The sequence below is a fragment of the Canis lupus genome, chromosome 28 (genome assembly GCF_003254725.2).
Source record: "Canis lupus dingo isolate Sandy chromosome 28, ASM325472v2, whole genome shotgun sequence".
Taxonomy (NCBI): domain Eukaryota; kingdom Metazoa; phylum Chordata; class Mammalia; order Carnivora; family Canidae; genus Canis; species Canis lupus.
This window is the reverse complement of record NC_064270.1, coordinates 36087801-36109456: the sequence shown is the minus strand read 5'-3', so window position 1 is coordinate 36109456 and position 21656 is coordinate 36087801. Positions and strand designations below refer to the sequence as shown.

General features: G+C 53.5%; 1 protein-coding gene and 1 long non-coding RNA gene across 3 annotated transcripts in view; both read right to left on the bottom strand.

Moving 5' to 3' along the window:
• The window catches only part of DOCK1 (dedicator of cytokinesis 1), a 494693-nt gene that overhangs the window by 472373 nt on the left and 664 nt on the right, over nt 1-21656 (bottom strand). The gene's annotated exons all lie outside the window — the stretch shown is intronic.
• LOC112672501 (uncharacterized) lies at nt 18528-21608 on the bottom strand. Its single transcript, XR_003144319.3, has 3 exons — nt 21121-21608; nt 20646-20744; nt 18528-20438 (listed from the first exon to the last, which is right to left on the bottom strand). It is a non-coding gene; the product is annotated as an uncharacterized LOC112672501 (long non-coding RNA).

The window sequence follows — 21656 nt, the reverse complement described above, 5'->3', positions numbered from 1 at the left end:
ACACACTTACCATGTGGCAGGCAATGTCCATGTACTTTACACCCATTAGCTCACATCATCCCTTCCATGACCCTACAAGGCAGGTTCCTAATCACACTGCTCGGGGACTTGTCACTCACCCACAACCACTTAGCTAGAGTACAGTGAAGGTGGGGTGCAGACTCAAGTCCTCCCTCCCTTCATCAACTCGTCCCTCTTGCAATTTGAGTGCTGGCACCCCAGAGTCTGTGATACCCGGGGGAGGGTGCACAAACATCAGCTGACATATCTGCTCCAAGCACTGGTCTGAAAACTGAGACCCAGTACTACCCTCATCCTTCTCCCAAGTCATTTTTCCTCTTCAATTACTGGAAGCCACGGCCACTCCTCCCCCGTCCAGAATGTCAGAGCCGCTGACTCCCAGGGCACCAGGCAGAGCAGGGCTCCGGGACCACCGAGAGACCCAGAGACCTTGCTCAGCAGGGGGTGTGTGGTAGCTGACTCGAGAGAACACCGAACTCCAAAACTGACCTCTGGACTCTATGACTCTCTGATGTCAGTGATGTCGCAGCAGGGGAGATGCACCTTTATCGCGCAGCAGGCATCCACTGATGCGTCCCAGACCCCATGTAACTACCATATGGCCCCACAATTCCACGTCTAGGCCTGTACCCAAACAAACCGAAACAGGTGTTCAAACAAATATTTGTCTTTGAATGCTCACAGCACTATTCACAATACCCAAAACGTGGAAACAACCCAAATGTCCATCAACAGCTAAATGGATAAATTGTATCTGCGTCCACACTGTGGAAAATTATTCAGCCATAAAAAGGAGTGAAGCACTGGCACATGGTACACATCGTAAAAGGATCTCAACATTACGCTAAGTGAAAGAAGCCGGTCAACAGAGGCCACATATTGTCTGACTCCTTTTATATGAACCATCCACAGGGGATAAATCCGTGGAGTCAGAGCATAGGCTACTGCTTGCCCGGGCCTCCTCAGAGGGAGCGGGGACTGCTCGATGGGTTTTACTCTGCAGTGATGTCCCCATGTCCCATGCAACAGCCCAGCCAGGGCCTCCTGTGGGCTCCCCGCCATCGGGGGGTCCCTCTGTGCTTCCCCTCTCATCCTAGCATCCTTCCAGGCTCCCCAGACAGCCCACCACCTACAACTGAGCCAGGACACCTTCTCAGACGACCAGCATCGCTCTGCATCCCCAGGCTTGCAACCATCACCCTGGACAGTACGTTTCTCCACTAGACTCTTGACAGCGAGGCCAATAAATGACATCGTGCCCTGGGTGTCGGCCTGTAATCCATGGCAACACCAAGGGGCAGCAACCAGTATCATCCACAGTTTGCAGATGAGCAAACCACAGCGCGGAGGGGGAGGTTAATTCCAAATACTTCCCAACCGGCCTCACCCCCAGTTTGGGGCAACTACACACCATCCCCGAACCCTGTGGGATCCAGGCCAGTAACTATCCAGCCCGTAACAGGACCTGACAACGAGTTGCAGAATCAATTCGGACACAAATAAACTTGCATGGGTTTTCATCTGTACCTAAATAGATCTATATGTGGCTGTAAGCCCCGGTTCTTTCTGCCTCCCCGGATCATGGCAGCTTTCACGGTTAGCGTATTTTCTTCCCTGCAGTCTCCTGGACAGAGATGCCATCCTCAAACAAGACATATGAAAATGCCTCAAGAGATTAAATGCCCACGGCCAAGCTTCTGAAATGACCTGATTAAATACTTAACCGTAATTCCAGTCTAGACTCAATACATCAGCCCTTCTGGCTCAGGGCAATACTGCCTGTGCGGCAATTGTGCAAAATAACGCTTATAAATGGAAGCACGAAAGCCCATTTCTCCTTAGTTTCAGCTAAATTGGAAGTTGGGAGACTTAATAATGCCGGCCAAGTTTACCAGTCAGGCTGCGGGCTCAGCTGAGGCCCCCAGGGGACAGGGCCCGGCCACCAGGCCAGGACACAGCTCTCCAGAATTAATCAGGGCTGAGAGCCAGGACGAAGCCTGCTATGGAGCAGGACGCACCAGGGACATGGGTCTGACGCTCCCTCGCTCTTCCTCAGGCCCTCCCAGGAAACCCGGAGGGCTCTGAGTCCTCCGTCTCGCTCAGGTTTTATATTCTGTATCCGGGGAATTCTTACTCAGTTTGTGTTTTATTCTTTCACGTTCTCCAACAAGCCACTCATCTGAACCCCAAACCTCAAGACACAGAGTTCCCTCCACCGAGAGCTCGTCACCCCATCGCCCCGGGGTCTCTTCTGGAGGCGCCGCAGGTGTCTGTAAAGGATCCTTGCTCGGGACAGCATTACCCGAGCGTCCGACCCGAGTCGGTGGCCCTCACCTGCGCGTCAGGTGTCCCCGTCCTGAGAGAGCGCGCACTCTGAGCATCATAACCACCAGCTCCCAAGCCAGTGTCTCCCACTAGACGGCGGGCAACCCAAGGGCCGCACCCAGGCTGCCCCGTTCTTCCCTGGCTCCCCAACCCCGAGGAGGGCGTCAGCCACGGAGGCCTCTGTGACGCAGTATCTGCTGCATGAAGGTGGAAGTAGTAAGCCACCGACAGAGGGAGGGAAGGAGAGACCATCTACTCATATACTAAGCACCAAGTTAACAGCTCCAGAAGAATCTCCAGTGTATGCTTCGGTGCCTGACCTCTTTGCAGGGATGGCAGTTAATTAAGCATCTCCTATTCACCTCAAGTTCTGGTCCATAAACTTTCACAACAAAGAAAACTGACATCACTTAACAGTATCCCGTACCTGCCACATAGTTAACCACCTCGGATTCCAGAGAACTCTCTAAGAACACGAAAGACTGGAGCACGACCTCTGAGGGTCAGGAGGCTGCGGCTCACTGAATGGAGACAGGTGCAGGGTCTTGAGTGGGCCGCTCCAAGGTCACAATCTTCTCTCTCCACTGGCCCTCTTCACCTGTTCCTCAAACGCATTTCTGCCCTCACCCTCTGTCTTTGGGCTGCCATAAGCAATGACCTGCCACCAAACTTGGTGACCCAGGACAACACTCAGTCCCTCACAGTGTTGGAGGCCAGAAATCTGAAACCAGGGTGTAGGCAAGGCCATGCTCCCCCTCTAGAAGAGGCTCCTTCCCTGGGTCCTCTAGCTCCCCGTAGCTGTAGGTGGCCCTAGGGCACAGTGGCTTCTAGCAGCAGAACTTCCACCTTTGTCCTCACATGGCCTCCTCCTCATGAGTCTCGTTTCTCCTAACGGCAACAGTCACACAGAATTAAAGGCCTGCGATAATCCAGAATGATCTCATCTTAACTATATCTGCAATGTCCCCAATTTTCTAATGAGGTCACATTCTGAGGCACAGGGGTTCCAACCTACCTTTTTTTGGGGGGAGGGTAGAGATATGTAACCCAAAACATCTCCATTGTCTATCATATTTATTAAATGATCCACTCAAGATATTAGAATCATCAAGAACTGTCTTTTCCTTCAAGTTAACATGTAAATATATGCAAATACGTATGTGAAAATGTTGTTTTTCACAGCTTTTTTTTTTTCTCTTGTCTACTTTTCCTGGGTCTCTAAATTCAGACCAAAGCTTGTAAGTAATTTTGAACTTAGGAGAACAAACATCAAGGAACTTTTGTGGAAATCCAACGATTCTACTTAACAGCCCTCTAATCTTTTTTTAATTTTTTAACGGAAGACAGAAGTACACTAAACTTAGGCTGCTTTGTCACCAGGGATGGATTTTCAGGCTGACGCTATGCCAGTGACGGTGTTCCAAGTACCGAGTGCTGACGAGGTGCCAGGCATTACACTAAACACCATACACACATTGTGCTGTTTAGTCTGTTCAAACACCACAGTCACGCCAGCACCAGCCTGACACACCGCAGTCACCACACCAGGGCCCCCCTGACACACTGCAGTCACCCACCAGGGCCCCCTGACACACCGCAGTCACCACACCAGGGCCCCCCTGACACACCGCAGTCACCCACCAGGGCCCCCCTGACACACCGCAGTCACCACACCAGGGCCCCCCTGACACACTGCAGTCACCCACCAGGGCCCCCTGACACACTGCGGTCCCCACACCAGGGCCCCCCTGACGCACCGCAGTCACCCCACCAGGGCCCCCCTGACGCACCGCAGTCACCCCACCAGGGCCCCCCTGACGCACCGCAGTCACCACACCAGGGCCCCTGACGCACCGCAGTCACCCCACCAGGGCCCCCTGACGCACTGCGGTCCCCACACCAGGGCCCCCCTGATGCACCGCGGTCACCACACCAGGGCCCCCCTGACGCACCGCAGTCACCCCACCAGGGCCCCCCTGACGCACCGCAGTCACCACACCAGGGCCCCTGACGCACCGCAGTCACCCCACCAGGGCCCCCTGACACACTGCGGTCCCCACACCAGGGCCCCCCTGACGCACCGCAGTCACCCCACCAGGGCCCCCCTGACGCACCGCAGTCACCACACCAGGGCCCCTGACGCACCGCAGTCACCCCACCAGGGCCCCCTGACGCACTGCGGTCCCCACACCAGGGCCCCCCTGATGCACCGCGGTCACCACACCAGGGCCCCCCTGACGCACCGCAGTCACCCCACCAGGGCCCCCCTGACGCACCGCAGTCACCACACCAGGGCCCCTGACGCACCGCAGTCACCCCACCAGGGCCCCCTGACACACTGCGGTCCCCACACCAGGGCCCCCCTGACGCACCGCAGTCACCCCACCAGGGCCCCCCTGACACACCGCGGTCACCACACCAGGGCCCCCCTGACGCACCACAGTCACCCCACCAGGGCCCCCCTGACGCACCGCAGTCACCACACCAGGGCCCCTGACGCACCGCAGTCACCCCACCAGGGCCCCCTGACACACTGCGGTCCCCACACCAGGGCCCCCCTGATGCACCGCGGTCACCACACCAGGGCCCCCCTGACGCACCGCAGTCACCCCACCAGGGCCCCCCTGACACACCGCGGTCACCCCACCAGGGCCCCCTGACGCACCGCGGTCACCACACCAGGGCCCCCCTGACGCACTGCGGTCACCCAGCAGGGCCCCCTGACACACTGCAGTCGCCACACCAGCACCCCCCTGACACACCGCGGTCACCCCACGACAACCCGCCAGGCTAACTCCTCAGCAGCCCTCACACTCCCCTGGGTATCACAGGTCACTGATAACTTTTTAACCTTTGACTCAAAATGCCACAGAGCGGCCCGTCCCAGAGCTCCCCGTGCCACCGGCGGCCTCCCGAGGCGCGGCGGCCGCAAAGGGCAAAGCCGGCCACCTGTGTGGTGCTCAGCGCAGGCTCCTCAGGCCCTCTGCCGCCGTGATGAAGACGACGGTCACGTCACTGACCAACCCCGGCCGCCCAGGAAGGCTGATTCCATCATTAAGAGCGATCTCGGGGCGCCAGGGGCCCAGCCGGTGAAGCGTCGGCCTTCGGCTCAGGTCGTGATCTCAGGGTCCGGGGTCCGGGGCCCCAGGTCGGGCTCCCTGCTCAGTGGGGGGCCCGCTTCTCCCCTCCCTCTGCTCCCGGCTCATGCTCTCCCCCTCACTCCTTCTAGCTCAAATAAATAAATAAAATCTAAAAAAAAAAAAAACTCTACTTGACATTCTACATATTCCCCTGACTTATCTTCTCAGAAGAGGGAGAAACCAGAAGCTTCCATTCTCTCGACATATCACAGGAAAGGCTTTCTAATAACTAATAATTTCTAATAACTTGGGCCTCAGCCGGCCCGAGGTCTGGGGTTTGTCCGTAGGGATGCGGCCAGGCCCCTCTGCAAGGGGTGTACTCTGGAGCCATCCCCGCGAGCCCCCGGGTGTGAGAGTCCGTGGGTAGAGGGAAGGAAGCAGCAGGACTAGGGGGGCCAGGATTTCACGCGGCTCCAACGACGTGCACACGCGCGTGCGCGCGCACACACACACACACACACACACACACAATTAAGGGTACTTCAGAACACCAGCGCAAGGCCGCTCAGGCCTCCTGCCCAGCCCGGCGGGCTGTGTGAAACAAGAACCGTTCTAGAAACTGCGAACCATCCGGTTCCTTCGGGCTTGCGGCGCCTTCCCAGCCGCGGGGGGATCCTTCGCGGGTCACTGAGAGGTGGAGGCCAGAGGAAACGTGGAAGGAAGGGAGCTGCGGGAGGCTGGGAAGAAGGAAGGAAGGAAAGGAAGGAAAGGAAGAAGGAGGAAGGAAAGAGGAAGGAGGAGGAAGGAAAGGAGGAAAGGAAGGAGAAAAGGAAAGGGAGGGAGGGAGGAAAGAATGTTGCAGGCTGACCCAGAAAATTCGCAAAGCTGCTGCATGGACCTGCGGGTAAGCAGCGGACGTTGGCAGGTAAATAAAACATCGACTTTAAAAATAGAAGCACTGACAGAATATTGTTTATGCCACGATTATTAAAACTTTGTCCTCAAGAAACACTTTCATCCACTCCTTCACGTCCGGGGGCTTAGATTCTTCACTCTGAAGGCCCATTCCGCGGTAATCCCACCTCTAAGGGCCGCCCTATAAATCACAGCGATCAAGGCGGGAAATGGTGCAGACACAGGTTTCACGGCCCTTGACCACATCCGGTCCCCACTGGTAACTGCTGGTCGGATGAAGTGCAAAATGGAGATTTTATTTTCTGTTCCACTGGAAGCAACACGGTTGAAGGGGCAGGGACCCTAAAGATTTGGGATTCCTGTTAAATCACTTGGAGTGGCCCTCCCCCACTCCGCGTTCACTAAGGCTCTGGATGGGGTGCCGGAGAGGGTCCCCGCTCGGCCTCCACCACCCCCCAGCAACTCGATCCAAAACACCGGGGGGCTGGGTGTCCTTTCAGCCTCAAGAGTCGACGGATCTCCCGTTTTTCTGCCCACATGCAACACAGGAACACATAGGCTTAGAAGGGTGGACATTTCTGAAAGGTACGCTATTTAGAGATAAGCTTCGGGCAGATTTCTCCCTTTCGTAAAGCTTGCATCCTTCTCTCATTAGTACAGAACACTGACAAAATAGCCATTATCCTAAAGGGAAAGGATCGTTAAGACTCTGAGCCAGGGGCTGGCAAAGCACAGCCCGCAGACCCAATCCGGCCACGGACAGCCCGGCTTTGTTCGGCCCGTACACGGAGAATGCTTTCCACCATTCTTTTAATGAGGTCAAACTCAGGTAACATAAAATTAACCATTTTATTTTGTTTTAAGATTTTATTTATTTATTTGATAGAGATAGGGAGAGTGGGAGCACAAGCAGGGAGAGCAGCAGGTTGAGGGGGAGGGAGAAGCAGACTCCCCGCTGAGCAGGGAGCCCGTGGGGCTGGATCCCAGGACCCCAGGATCATGACCCGAGACGAAGGCAGACACTTCACCGACTGAGCCCCCCAGGTGCCCCCAAATTAACCATTTTAAAGTGTATGATTTGGTTAAAACAATTCATTAACAAAATATTCAGTGCCTTGGTCTCCTCTGCAAAATAGAGACCAAAAATAGTACTCCCTTCCCAGGAAGGTTGTAGGAGTAAAGTAAATGAATATATAAATAAATCAAGTGAGTGTACAATTTGGTAGCATATAGTACATTCACAATGTCGTGCAACCACCAACTCTATGCAGTTCTAGTTCTAAAATATTCTCGTCTCCTGCAAAAGAAACCCCATGCCCCTTATGGTATTCACTCCCCATTCCCTCTCCCCCAACCCCCAGCAGCCAGTAATCTGCTTTCCAGGTCTATGGATTTGCCTATTCTGGACATCTCCTATGCAGAGAATCCTAAGATATATGTCCCTTTGTGACTGGCTTCTTTCAGTCTGCATAATGTTTTCTAGGTTCACCCATGTTGTAGTGTTGGGTTGGTGTTCCGTTTTGTGGCTGAATAACCCTCCGTTGTGTGGATGCGCCATATTTTATTTACGCACTCATCTGCTGATGGACATGTGGACGGTTTCCATGTGTCTCGTATGGTAAATACTACACAGTGGACGTTTATATGCAAGTTTTTGTGCAATGCCCATTTGCAGCTTTTCAGGGAACAGACATAGAAATGGAATCCCTGAGTGATATGGTAGGTGTGTGTTTAATTAAAACTTTCTGAGGCACTGCCAAACTGTCTTCTGATTCTTACACACTTTTGAGTGGTTCCACTGTTTGTTTCTTTAAGGAGGCTCCACGCCCAATGGGGAGCCCAATGCAGGGCCTGAATTCACAACCCTGAGGTCAATCAAGACCTGAGAAAAGAGTCAGACTTAGCTTAACCCACTGAGCAACCCGGGCGCCCTGGGGGGGGAGGGGGGGGTCCCATGTTTTTAACAATTATATAAATACCCACATGGCACCCTCCGTTTTGCCTTCAGGGGGTTCGGGGGGTACAAAACCTAAGTTATTTATTACCTGGACCTCGACAGAAAAAAGGCTACAGGTATCTCTTCTATTATTTTTTTTTAAGATTTTATTTATTTACTCATGAGAGACAGAGAGAGAGACAGAGAGAGAGAGAGAGAGAGAGAGAGAGAGAGGCAGAGACGCAGGCAGAGGAAGAAGCAGGCTCCATGCAGGGAGCCCGACGTGGGACTCGATCCCAGGTCCCCAGGATCAGGCCCTGAGCTGAAGGCAGCACTAAACTGCTAAACCACCGGGCTGCCCCAGATCTCTCTTCTAAACAGAAATGTCTGGAGGTTCCTTTCAGCTCTTTGCTGCTCTGCAGGCACCAAGTACTTTGCGCATACGATCCCCTTTGATTTCACTGGCCTCTCACCACCATGCTGCATGGCAGGGGACACTGCGGCAGGATCCCCACTTTACAGATGATCTCAGGCCCCAGAAGCTGCCCGGAGCCTCCCTGGGGTTCCGCGGCCACCAGGACCCTGAGCCGGGGCTCCCCCTGCCACCTTCCTTTGCAACCTGGGTCTTCCTTCTCCTGTCCTCCTGCTCATCTAGTCCCTGCCCTTGACCCCAACCACTAAACTGAGAAAGCAGGTTATTGGAGCATCACATTAGGAAGGGAAAGCTTGGCAGGGGGGTAGATCTAGGAACAGCATGCTGGTGATGCCCCCATTATCTGAGGTCGGGTTGAGCTGTCTGGTCACCAAGTTTGTAAGCAGCAGGGCACTGGGTACCCACTTCCATCCAGGACAGAGCCCCATCTCAGGGAGCCACCCACAGTCAGGGTGGGGGAGCTGTACGTCCAGTTGACCCGACCCTGCACTGGATTCCTGAGCGCTCCCTACCACACGTCCCAGAAGGGGCCGCACACCCAGGGTCATGACTCTCCGCCACCAGGATATTTGCGGCTTTCAAGTTAGCTCCCAACACCTGGCTGAGATAAAAGCCTTCTGTACCTTTGCCTTCATTCAACAGGTATGCCGGGGGTCACACTGGGCACAGGGAACAGAGAAAGGAACACAACGCAGCCCATGTCCTCCAGGGCCCTCTGTCCAGCAGGGGACATGGGTAAGGTGCCCCCACGGCTCCCACGGGTGACAGAACTGCAGAGAGCAGCATCGGGGAGGGCCCCGTGCAGCCTGGATGAGTTGGGAAAGGTTTACAAGATGAAGGGGGCCTGGAGGTGGAAAGTAAATAAGACTATTGACAGACAAAGAGAAGAACACATGCAAAGGCACTGTGGCACTGCCACGACACGCAGCGGTGACTGAAGTTGGGTAAAGAAATACCACCGGACATCAAGGAGGTCAGCCGGACTAAGTCCCATCCATCCCTTGTGTATGGGGGAGTCCCCGGTATCGGTTCCCCATCCCCACCTCCCCCTCCCCTTGGCCGCTCCAGGCTGATCCTCCAAACAACACTCCCCGAGAAACATCTAAAGAAACTTGGCAGCCTGGCCACAGTGCCTGGAGGACCAAGACGCATTCCTGCCTTTGAAAAATAGGCAGCAGAACACACATGACGTTAGAAGGACTTGAAAATAAATCTTGCGAAGTTAATAGAAGCACAGCAATTTGGAAGAAAAATAATCACATTTCCCTCCTTGCTAAATCATTATTTGCCCCTGGAAAAGTCAATTATGTTAAAGAAAATAAGTTATTATTTTCGGGGGGGGGGGGGGGACGAAGTCCTGAGAAGGCCTTTATTCCAGCAAATACAATTCCAGCGGCGAACGCCTGAGCTCCAGTATTTCTGGAGGTCTGGGGGCAGCCTGACCCCTCAGGAAGGACGTGGGGAAGAGTCCGTGATTCCCCTGGGGATCGGCACATCTGTCTAGGACCTGACCTCACAGGTGTCTCTCAGAAGGGAGAAGGGAGAAGAAACACAGCTGGCTCCTGACCACCTTCCTACAGCCATACCGGGCCAGAGGCTGTACCCCTCCCCCCTCCCTCCCCCCTGCCTCCCCCTTGCCTCCCCCGGCACACCCTCCAGCAGTCAGTCCTATAGGGCTCCAGCTGGCCTGCCCAGGTATGCAGGAGACATCACTGTGATGCCAACAGCCAGGGGGTGTCACCCGTGAGTCCAGCTTCACCCCTGCACGTCATACCAGTGGTTCCAGCAGATGAACCATCCTGCCCACAGGGAATATGGGGCCACGTCTGCAGCTACACAGGTTGTCACACTGAGGGAAGGGGAGCGCTACTCAGATCTAGTGTGGAAGCCAGGGAAGCTGCTGAGCACCCAACAATGCACCAGGCAGCCCCGCGCAAGCAAAAATTATCCGACCCAGAATGTCAGTTGTACACGGGTCCAGAAACCCAGTTTTGCTTGAATTAGCTCATTTCACTCTCAAACAATTCTGCAAGGCAGCAACTACTGTTGTTCACAGTCGACAAGTGAGCTAACTGGGGCCCAGAAGGGGTGCAGAGTCCCCCATGCATACATCCCAACCTGGGCACTGGTCCTGGCTTTGCCCGGGCAGCCCCCACAGCAGTGATGCCCTCGAATATTCACAAGGAGAAGGCACTGAGCCTCAAACAGGTCACTTCTCAGGTGTATGACCACCAGGACCAGTGGGTTGAGCTGGGCCTCTCTCACCCAAATTCAGGGCCAGCTGCCCCAGGCCCCGTGCGGCGCACCACTGCCTAGAGCTCAGCCTCCTGGCCATACAGCTACATCAGCCCAGAACCTGCATCCGGAGACTCTGGCTACGGCAATTAAGAAGGGAAAACCTCAATGCTGTGAGCTCTGAGGGAAGGCAGGCCGCTCCTCAACCCTGACGCCCTGACCCTGGGGTGCACCTGCCCCCTCCCCTGGCTCTCTCTCTACCCTTCCCCCCTTACCCTCCTTCTGCCTCAAGACTCCCAGGCCCTGGGGATTCAGTCATTCCTGCTAGGCCCTCAGCCCTCACACACTTGTCCCCACAACCCGGGTTGGGAACAGAGAGGCCGTTTCTTCCAGAAGGGGTCAGGAGGCAGGGACGACAAGGCCTACAATGCTGCAGCCCTGGGCACAAGTCCTAAGAAGCTAAGGCAGGAATGGGCAAATCACAGACTGGGTCCAGCCGGACCCCCAGATGGATAGGACAGCAGGAAATGAGGCCAGACGGCTCTGAAGGGCATTTTTTAAAGGGTTTCCAAGCAGCCAGCAGCCACCACAGTCTGAAAACTCTGAGAGAACCTGAGAGCCCAGGACTGACAAGCGCTAAATGTGTTGGTTTCGCCACCAAAAAAAAAAAAAAAAATTCCAACACATCCATGTCCCTGCAATCACCCAAAGCTCAAAAAAACAGAGTTTTGGGGGGCATCTGGGTGGTTCAATCAGTGGAGCATCTGCCTTCAGCTCGGGTCACAATCCCAGGGTCCTTGGTTGAGACCTACATCAGGCTCTCCTGCTTCTCCCTCACCCTCTCCCTGCCATTCCCCCCAGCTTGTGCGCGCGCGCTCTCTCTCTCTCTCTCTCTCTTTCTTCTTCTCTGAAATAATCTTTTTTTTAAAGGAGTTTTTTATTATTCATTTAATGGCAAAAACTGAGCCTGAATGAGAGTAGTACGCTCATCACAGGTCACCTCCCTTACACGGGGAGAGACCCTACACTCCCCGCGGTCTCATCAGCACATGTGACTGGGGGGCGGGGGGTCCTCAGACCTGCCAGGGGTGTGCGGTTGGGGGTGTGGGTCGTCTACACGGGGACCATCTTCTCCTCTACATCAAGACAAACCTGAATTCAGAAACACCACTATCTCCAAGAATGTCACATAGGAGACTGACTTGTACCACAACATACACTTACCAGGAGGGCGGCTCTGGATCCCCAACGTCTAAGAACAACGCCAGCAAGAAAACTGGAAGAAAGGAGGGTTATCTGAAGGCACAGTTCTCTTCGCTCTATCACTCCTCAGTGGCTCACAACTATGGTGTTCAGGGAAGCTGGGGACACACTCGCCTTCATCACTCTCCACCCCACACATCATGGGCTCTCCGGCTCACAGCGTTCATCAATGACTACCCAACTTGTCTAGTGATAAAACGAAAATTACAAAACCTTGGGAAAAATCAAGCTCCTGCTGCCACAGTACCCTTTTCCAGTAAATGATTTAAACCATCACCAGAAATCGCATATCTTTTCTGTAACAGCTTAACATCAACAGTACAAAGTAGTACTTTCTCCTTCTGAAAGGGGAAATAACAGAAAGTAGTACTTTCTCCTTGCGGAAGCTCTACCGTATGTGTCATCTTGCTAGCTCCCCCAGGCACCTCGGCAAACAGGACACTATTTCCCCATCTCCAAGGGCCTGAGGCTGGGGAGGGTAGATAAAGCAGAGGAGTGGTGCCCTAGCCTGGATTCCAGGCATTCTGACTCTCAGTCCAGTGCTCTTCACCCTATACCACAATGCCACCCCCCACCCAAAATTTAAGTTACTATAGCTGTGACTGATTTACTAGGGCAGCCTTTTTTCGGTGCCTGGCTTAATCATAAAGATTAAAGATTCCGTTCTAATAAACAAAAACCAACGCTTAGACACAGATCTAATTAGCAGGGTTTGGTGCACCCTTTTCTGAGGCCAAAAGAATTCAAAAGACACAGGAATGGGATCCGGGGGTGCCGCATATGTTTCAGGATGGCGAGAATAGGAACTGCCAGACAAATAGGAAGATGACTCACTTAGAAGGCAGCCTCCCTTAGACTCGCGGGGGCTACCCCGCCCCACAAGGAGTACTCTCTGGGCCAGGTCTACAGTGAAGGACATCCCGGAATCCAGAGAACATAAAGGAGCTGAAAACAGGCCCAGGAAAAGGCAGCACCTGTTCTCATCTGCAGCTCTTCATGTATTTGGAGAGATCTGGACATCGGCTGTCAAGTGACTCTCAGGGACAAAATGGTGTTTATAACTTACAACCTCTGTGTTTGAGGCCAATGAAGCTGAAGGTTCTAATTCCTCCTGATTAGGAGAAAGCAGGTGTCGATGGGAACCGGTGGAGGAGACCCAATGTGCACATCCCCCTCTTCTTGCAGGGCACACAGTCAGACTCTATTCCCAAGCCCAGGTGCTGCTGTCAGGTCTGGCCAGGTACTGAGCTCTGGGCAAAGGATGGAGGGAGGCGCACCCACCCCCAGCCCTGGCTGTAAACTGTCCTCTGTCTCTTTCTTTCCTTATCCACAAGTTGAAAGGCAAAGAGCCTAGTGGAGGGCAGGGCCACAGGACAGAAGGAACCTGAGCTCCCAGATGGCTAGAGGCAGCAGAGCGTCTGCACCCCCTCCCACCAGCCGCTTGGACTGCGGCATAAACAAATAGCAAACCTGCACTGTAGGAAGCCACGGAAACGTTGGGGCTGTGTGTTACAGCAGCCAGCCAACCCTGATTCAGAAAAGCAATCACAATAGGAATATTTACATATAAAAGCATTCCTTACAAGGCCAGTTAAACAGAATCACTCAAGATGGCACAGGAATTTGGTGTCACATTCCTGCAACAAACTGCAACCCAGAACAGCAATCCCACCAGGACAAAGACTTCTGGTGAGAAGATTTCTCCACGTAAGCTTTAGAGGGCTCCCTTCACCAGGTCCCCTCAGGAGCTCTGGGATCTGTGGGAACTTCAACCCGATAGGACTTCAGGGTGAACACTAAAATTCTAGCAAAGGCATCAAACATCTCTCCCCATCTGGGACCCTCCCTTACAACGCACAGTGGCTGCAAGGCTGCAGAGGTAATGGGACCCCGTGGCACACGGTCAGACTGAGGGGCTGAGGGGATCCTGACAAAGAGCAGAGAGTGCCTGGGGTGCCCAGGTGGCTCAGCCCAGGTCATGATCCCAGGGTCCTAGGATCTAGCTCCCTGGAGGGCTCCCTGCTCAGCGGGGAGTCTGCTTCTCCCTCCTCCCTCTGCCCCGTTCCCAGGCTCATGCTCTTGCATTCTGCTCTCACTCTACTCTCTTAAATAAATAAAATCTTTTTTTATTTATATATATGTATATATACACATATATTTAAGCAGATGAGTAAAGGACAGATGAGTAAGGGAGAGGCGCGGCTAGGTAGGGAGACAAGTAGGGGCTACGGGATCAGGCTCATAAAATTCCAAAAATGTGGAGGTGTAAGGAACCAGAGATAAACAAGCCAGGCCTCCAGGCATCAGAGGTGGGGTCTTGTTAGAACAGCTACTTGTGACCAACAAAGTTTACCAGGACCCTAAAAAGGGCACTAGTTCTTACTCACTGATGCTATCCATAGAGATGTTAAAAGGATTTAAGTTCCCTGGTTGGCTTTCCATAAGAGATGAACTCTGCAAGCCCCCAGTGGCAACCCTGTGGGGACCCCTCTCACCCCAGAGAGCTTTCTCTGGATCCTTGCTTAATAAACTATCGTTTTATTCACTCTTGGTCCCCGAGATTCGACTCCGTGAAACAAGAACCCAGCTCCCCTGCTTCACAGACAGTGCCCAAAATTTCAACGTGGAATGAGGTGCATGCGGGGATGTGGGGGGGGCTGCCCAGTGCCCTGCTAACCCTGTGCCTCTGAGTGATCAGCAAGAAGCATGCGGCCACCTATTTGTCACGTGTCAACACCTGCCCTCGCCCCATCAGCTACCGAAGTTAAAGCACTCCCGTGACTGCCCATGACCCCTGCAGACCGTGCAGGTGTAACAGGGGTGCAGGAGCCCGCTTCAGGCCCACAAAGTGAGGAGCATCCCCTGGAGCTGTGCACTTGGCCCAACAATGAGCATGTGATGCCATAGCCAGAGGTGCTCCTTGCCATCGCTGGACAACTGGCATTCCAGAACCACAGGGAGCCGGGCCACCCCACCCACATGCCAAAACGACAACATCCCAAGACAAGTGATGAGAAACTGGAAACACGTCCCAGCTGGAGGTCTCTGCCTCCTAAAGCTAAAGGCAGGTGAGCACAAGCAGGTGGGGTGTGACGGCACAGCCCCACAGCCCGAGGGAGAGGGAGAGCCTTTCCCCAGGTGTGCCCTCCCTGTGAGTGACCACACTTAAAACCTGTTCCACTTCCTGTGTAGGTCTCAAACTCCCTGGCTGTATCATTCTGTCAGTAATTTGATTACAAGAAATTTCCAGGGCTGAACACAGACACTAATTCGATTCTTTAAATTAGATTCTGTGAGCCTTGGGGGGGGGGGGGGGGGGGGCAGGGTTTACACTGGGAGCTCCAAGCTCCCAGCTCCCTCCTCCCTTCTTCCAGGCATCCCCAAGGAACTGGGGACCCACAACCCTGCAGAAGAAAAAAACAAATTCACTCAGATGGTGACCACCAAAAGCATCACTAAGATTCAGAGGGAAAGTCTGACTTGTGACAATCCTGTTATGGGTTATGTCGCCCAAAATTCAAACGCTTTAGTTCCACCCCCACCATTAACCCAGAATGTATTGCAAATAGGGTCTTTAATGAGATGATGAAGGGACGCCTGGGTGGCTCAGTGGTTGAGCGTCTGCCTTTGGCTCAGTTCATGATCCCGCGGTCCTGGAATCAAGTCCTGCATCAGCCTCTGCCTGTGTCTCTGCCTCTATCTCTGTGTCTCTCATGAAAATAAATAAAATCTATAAATAAATAAATAATAAAAATAAAGAGATGATGAAGGTAAGGAAGTCATGAGGGTGGGCCCTCATCCAAGAAGAGGGGGTGAGGACACAGACCCCACGGAGAAGACCCCGTGAGGGCCCACTGAAGGCAGCCATCCACACACCACAGAAAGGTCTGAGGGAAGCTACCCCACCAACACCTTGGACTCCCAGCCTCCAGAACTGAGAAAATAAATTCCTGCCTAAGCCCCTCAGAGCAGTACTTTGATCCGGCAGCCAACTAATACACATTTTATATGTGGACTTGAGGGAGGGTCCCAAAGCTCTTCCCACCTTATAAATAAGAGCAAACTTAGCAACAATGCTACTGCTATTGGTGTAACAATGTTTCCAAGGAGCCTTAAGGTCTTTAGCTCCTGGGACCTCCCATCAGCCTGACCTTACAGACAAGGCCAAGCATCATCCTTCCATTTTGAAAACTTGGAACCAGCTAGGAGAGCCTCAAAGACAATGCCCCAGGTCACATCAACAAAGAGTGGCCACACCACGGCTAAAACTCAAATTCTGGGTCCCCTCCTCAGGGCTTACCTCTCAGAGACCTTCTCCAGACACCCAGGAGGAGTCTGAACACCGTGCCTGGCGATCAGCCAGCGGTGTAAGGCAGTGTTTCTTTCTTTTTTTTCTTTTTAAGATTTTATTTATTTATTCATGAGAGACACAGAGAGAGGCAGAGACACAGGCAGAGGGAGAAGCAGGCTCCATGCAGGGAGCCTGATGTGAGACTTGATCCAGGGTCTCCAGGATCATGCCCTGGGCTGAAGGTAGCGCTAAACCGCTGAGCCACCAGAGCTGCCCTAAGGCAGTGTTTCTATGTCCACACTGTTGGACAGCCCTACTGGCCTCCCACCCCATGATCTCCTCTTCCAACAGAACTCAGCTCCCTAACATGTTGGACAACTGCACAGCGTGGTGGCCCCGCTCCTTCTGCACCTCTGCAAGCACCTCCTCTGTCAGCAGCCTCCCCCAGCAGCGCAGCTCATGCAGCAGCCCACAGGCCCATCTCCCAAATTACACCAAGACACTCTTCAAGGAGGGGCTGCAAAGAGGGAAATGCAAATGCAAACCACAACGATGTACGACCACACTGGATCAGACTGGCTAAAATAGACAAGAGGGACAACAAGGAAGTCTGGCAGGGAGAACCATATGTTGCCAGTGGGAACGCAAAATGCTGCAACTAGTCTGCAATAGTTTGGCAGTTTAAAAATCCAAACACGCAACCACATACATCTCAGCAATGGCACTCCTGGGCACTTATCCCAGAAAAGGAAGACTTGTGTTCACATGAAAACCTGTGCATAAATGTTCATAGTGGCTTTATTCATAACAGCCAAAACCCAGATGTCCTTCAACAGGTGAATGGTTAATCCATCTGTGGTACATCCATGCCACGGAACACCACTCGGCGTTGAAAAGGAACCACCTGCGGATACACACAACCACCTGATGCATGTCGAGAGAATTATGTGGCGTGGAAAAAAATAATCCAAAGAGGCTTCATACGGTAGGATTCCACTTGTGGAACATTCTTGAAATGATAAAACTAAAGAAATAGAGAAGAGACTACTAGTGGCCAGGGTTTATGCAAGAAGGAGGGGCGAGGTGGGTGTGACTATGAAAGGACAAGAAGAGGGTCCTGGGGGATGGCAATGCTCTGTACCTGGATTGCATCCAGGTCAATATCCTGGGCTCTGGTTTGGGGGAAACTGGTAATGGGGTCTATGGGGTCTCTGTTGTATTATTTCTTTTTTTTTTTTTAAGATTTTATTCATTCATCAAAGACAGAGAGAGGCAGAGACACGGGCAGATGGAGGAGAAGCAGGCTCCATGCAAGGAGCCCGATGTAAGACTCGATCCCGGGGAATCCAAGATCATTCCCTGGGCCAAAGGCAGACACTCAACCAGTAAGCCACCCTGGCGTCCCAGTTGTATTATTTCTTTAAAAAGGTATGTGCTTATAATTATCTGAAAATACAGCATTAAAGAAGAAATAAATAAAAAGATAAGGAAGTACTCATAGATGGAAGAAAGGTAACAAGGAACTATTCACAAATCCTAGACAGCCCTGATAAGATGTGATATTCGAGGCAAACATTGGCACAATAAATTTAAATTTTTTATAATGTTTCCAAAGCAAAATAGGGTTTGTAGGAAATATAATATGCCCTAATTTGGTTTTTCTGCAACTCCAGTGAATGAAAATGCCTGCATTTCTATTTACTTACAATCAAATCTAATTTTTTTTCCCCAAAGTAGCAGCTTGCTTGCTACTCCAGATAACAAAAGAGATCTCTCCACAACTCCCACACTCCCAAATTTATTTGGATATTACACTACTCCTAGCTAGCAGTTATCATCACTCAGAACTAATCTAAATACACACAAGTCATGCTCCCCAGCACCAAGCACACGCGCCTTTCCCCCAATAGAGGGGCAGAACACACCACTAAGAAATCAACTTTTGAAGAAAAGTATTCTTGCAGCAACCGTGCCTGTCAAATCCAAAATCAGTTGTCACTACATTTCTGAACCGCACTTTATTAAATAAAAAATTAATAAAAGCAACGCGCCATTGAGCGCTTGGCTGATCTCAAACATGATGCCCCCCTGCTCTGCCAACATCATCATCTCAAGGCATCATCGTCCTCAGTCTTTGTGGTAGGCAGGCTTAGCTCCACCTTCCAGATGGGGAAACAGGAAGGGGCTTAGGGGCCACAGAAGGAGTAAGAGCCAGGAGCTAAAGTGTCTGCAGCACCAACACCCACCTCCCGTTTGAGCTCTCCGTCGAAAGGCCAGAATTAAGCACCCACATTGGATCCACTGGGGTTCCACCTCCTCCATAACAAACCTCACTCTCCCACGCTTCTGCTGGTTTTTCTATTGCCGTCTTAACCACCACTCCCTGAGCAGCTTCAAAGGGTCCCCAGGGATAATCTCACAGCTCCCCAGGTCAGACACTCAGTGGCTCTGGGTCTCCAAGTCCAGCTGTTGGCCAGCTGGGCTCTCGTCGGGAGCTCAGGAAGGGATGGATCCCTTTTCAGGCTCAGTCGGGGTGCGAGCAGGATCCGGTTGTACCTGCAGGGCTGAGGTCCACATTTCCTTGCTGGTTGCCAGCTGGGGGGCTGCCCTGAGCTCCCTGGGCTTCCTCTGGTCCCTGCAAGCAAGCTCTTACATCTCAGGGCCAGCAACCTTGCGTGGGACCCTGCCCAGGCTTGGAACCTCTTAATCCACTCTTCTGTGACCAGCCAGAGAAAAGTTCTCTGCTTTGGGGGCCCATGTAGCTAATGCAACGTCATCTCTCCAACTCTGTTTCATTACGTTAACCCCATCTGCAAAGCCCTTTCGGCCATGTCACAGAACGCATTTACGCGGTCTGGGGGTTAGGGCATGGACATTTTGAGGGCCGTTATTCTGACCTTCACACCAAGAGAGGTGAGCGCACCATTCTCAGGTGTGACTCTAAAACACACTGCATCTTTTTACCTCATTTTAGGAACAGGACCAATAATAGTTTTATTAGCGTTGAGACCTCAGACTCTGCCTAGCTGGGGGATGATGGAAAAGTTCACCTGTGCCAAGCTTCCCCCCACCACCACCACCGCACTCCCGTGAAGGCAAGTCAAAATTCCTCCCTGTGTTAATTAACCAAATCTGTAAACACTGACCCACTCAACTCAAGCCCAGGGGGAGACATTAACAGGCTGGAAAATTTCCTGGGGGCAACCCCAACCCACACTGGAATAAATGGGGGGCCTGGGGAGAGACCAGCAGTTCCTGCCTTGCTGAGGAAGCAACAGATCAGCTGTTTACTCTTTTCCCCATTTTGCAAAAAAATAAAGTGTCTCATTTACAAACAATGCTTCTGACAGATTCCAAGTACATGCAAACAATGAGCTGTGATTCATGTTTCCAAATGAGATGGAGTTTTATCATTTTCTTTCCCCTCGTGATTCATTCATGCCGCCAATCCAGTGGCCGGAGTGGAAGCAAGGCCCACCCACGACCCGCCACAGCCCTCGGAGGAAACACAGCCCTGTTGTTAGGCTCCCCCAAAAAACGCTGTGGTTGGTAAGGGGGATGGCCAGTACTTTTCCCTTGGGCGGAAACAGCCTGTTAGCTAATGCGAATGAATCCCTGCCCCCCAGCACTGCTGGCTTCCCTTCCGGCGAACCAATGGGACCCCCCAGTGCCAACTCCCAGAACAGTGAAGAGCTTGGGCTGACCCGGATGTGCGCATCCTCGCTCGCCTTGCCTTCTGCCCAGAATCAGGAGTTGCCTGACGGGACTCTGGTCACTGAAAGCTCCTTCTGATGCTGAACACGCTGTGCTGTGCTGTCCTGTCCCTTCTAGGGCCTTCTAGTGCCTTCGGCTGCCTGGGCTCTGCCCTGGTGAAACCAAGCCTAGCGGGCCACTCTCTCCTCCACCAGACTGCCGTGCGCACCTGGTTCCTCGCATTGCCTGGCAAAACCATCCAGGACGCTGTCCTTTGGAAACTTTCCAGCACAGACTTTTCTTAAAACCACAATTAGCCAAAGGTGTGATGTCAGAAGTCACCACAGTGAACGCTAGCGAAACTTCTGGAAGTTGTGGGAGGAGGTTTGTGGGGAGGGGACACAGCCATGTTCTTGCCCAGGGTCACCTCCCCAGCAAGGAGACCCCGCTCACTCTGTCACGGGGTGCTCCCTTTGGTCCTCTCCATGGGACAGTCATGCAGCTCAACAGGTGCCACACCTACAGTGTCCTCCCTGACACCAGCAGGTCACCCTGGGAGCCAAGGAAAGGTGTCAGGTATCAAAAATGTTGTGCTCCAGGGAGAAGCCCCTCCCCATCTCCTGGCCTCCATGCGATGGCCTAAGTTCCCCAGCCAGAGTCCCATCCCAGAAGTAGCACTCAGCAGAGGTGTGAACACTGGAGTTTCTCTCTGCCCCTGTCAAGTGGGAGTGGCACTTGACACTTGACACTTGCAGTGTCCCAGTGCACAGGGAGGGGGAAGGCAAGCCCTTGGCCAGAGCTAGAGCTGCTGCCTGCCTCCTCCACAGGGCTGTCTGCGGTCGGGCTCCTCTGCTCCCTGCCCCTGCACTCCAGGCCCCCCTCCACCTGTCCCTGCCGTGTCCCCGTCCTCGGCTCACTCCTCACACACCTCCGGCGAGCTCTCCACGGCGGGGACCCCCAGGGCCACCACACCTTGAAGCAGTCCTGGACGGACAGAATGTGCACCCCACACCTCCTCCGTGAGCTGCAGAGGGACCCGACGTGTCTATCAGGACGGCTGAGACGAAGCCACACGGAGGCACCCAGGGCGCTGCTTACACACTCGGAGCCCTAAAGGCCACCTGTGCCGCTGACCTCTGTGCCCCTGTCTGAGCCTCCGCCTCCTCGTCGCTACAAACGGGGAGGGAAGAGAGCCCGGCCGCAGGGGTCCCTGGAGCGAGGCGGAGGGCCCCCTCCCCTCCCCTCCCGCGGCCCTGCAGGTGGAGCAGGTGGATCGGGGCCCACCGCGGCACTGTCCACAGCTGGGGGTGGGGACAAGCCGGTCACTGAGGGCCCCGAGGGCCAGGGCCGCCCGGAGGCTTCCCCAGGTCGGAGCAGCCCAGCTGTGGGGCCAGGCCTGGCACCCCGGGAGCGGGCGACAGGGGCCCCGGGAGGGACCGAGGTCACCAAAGTCAGGCGTGGGGG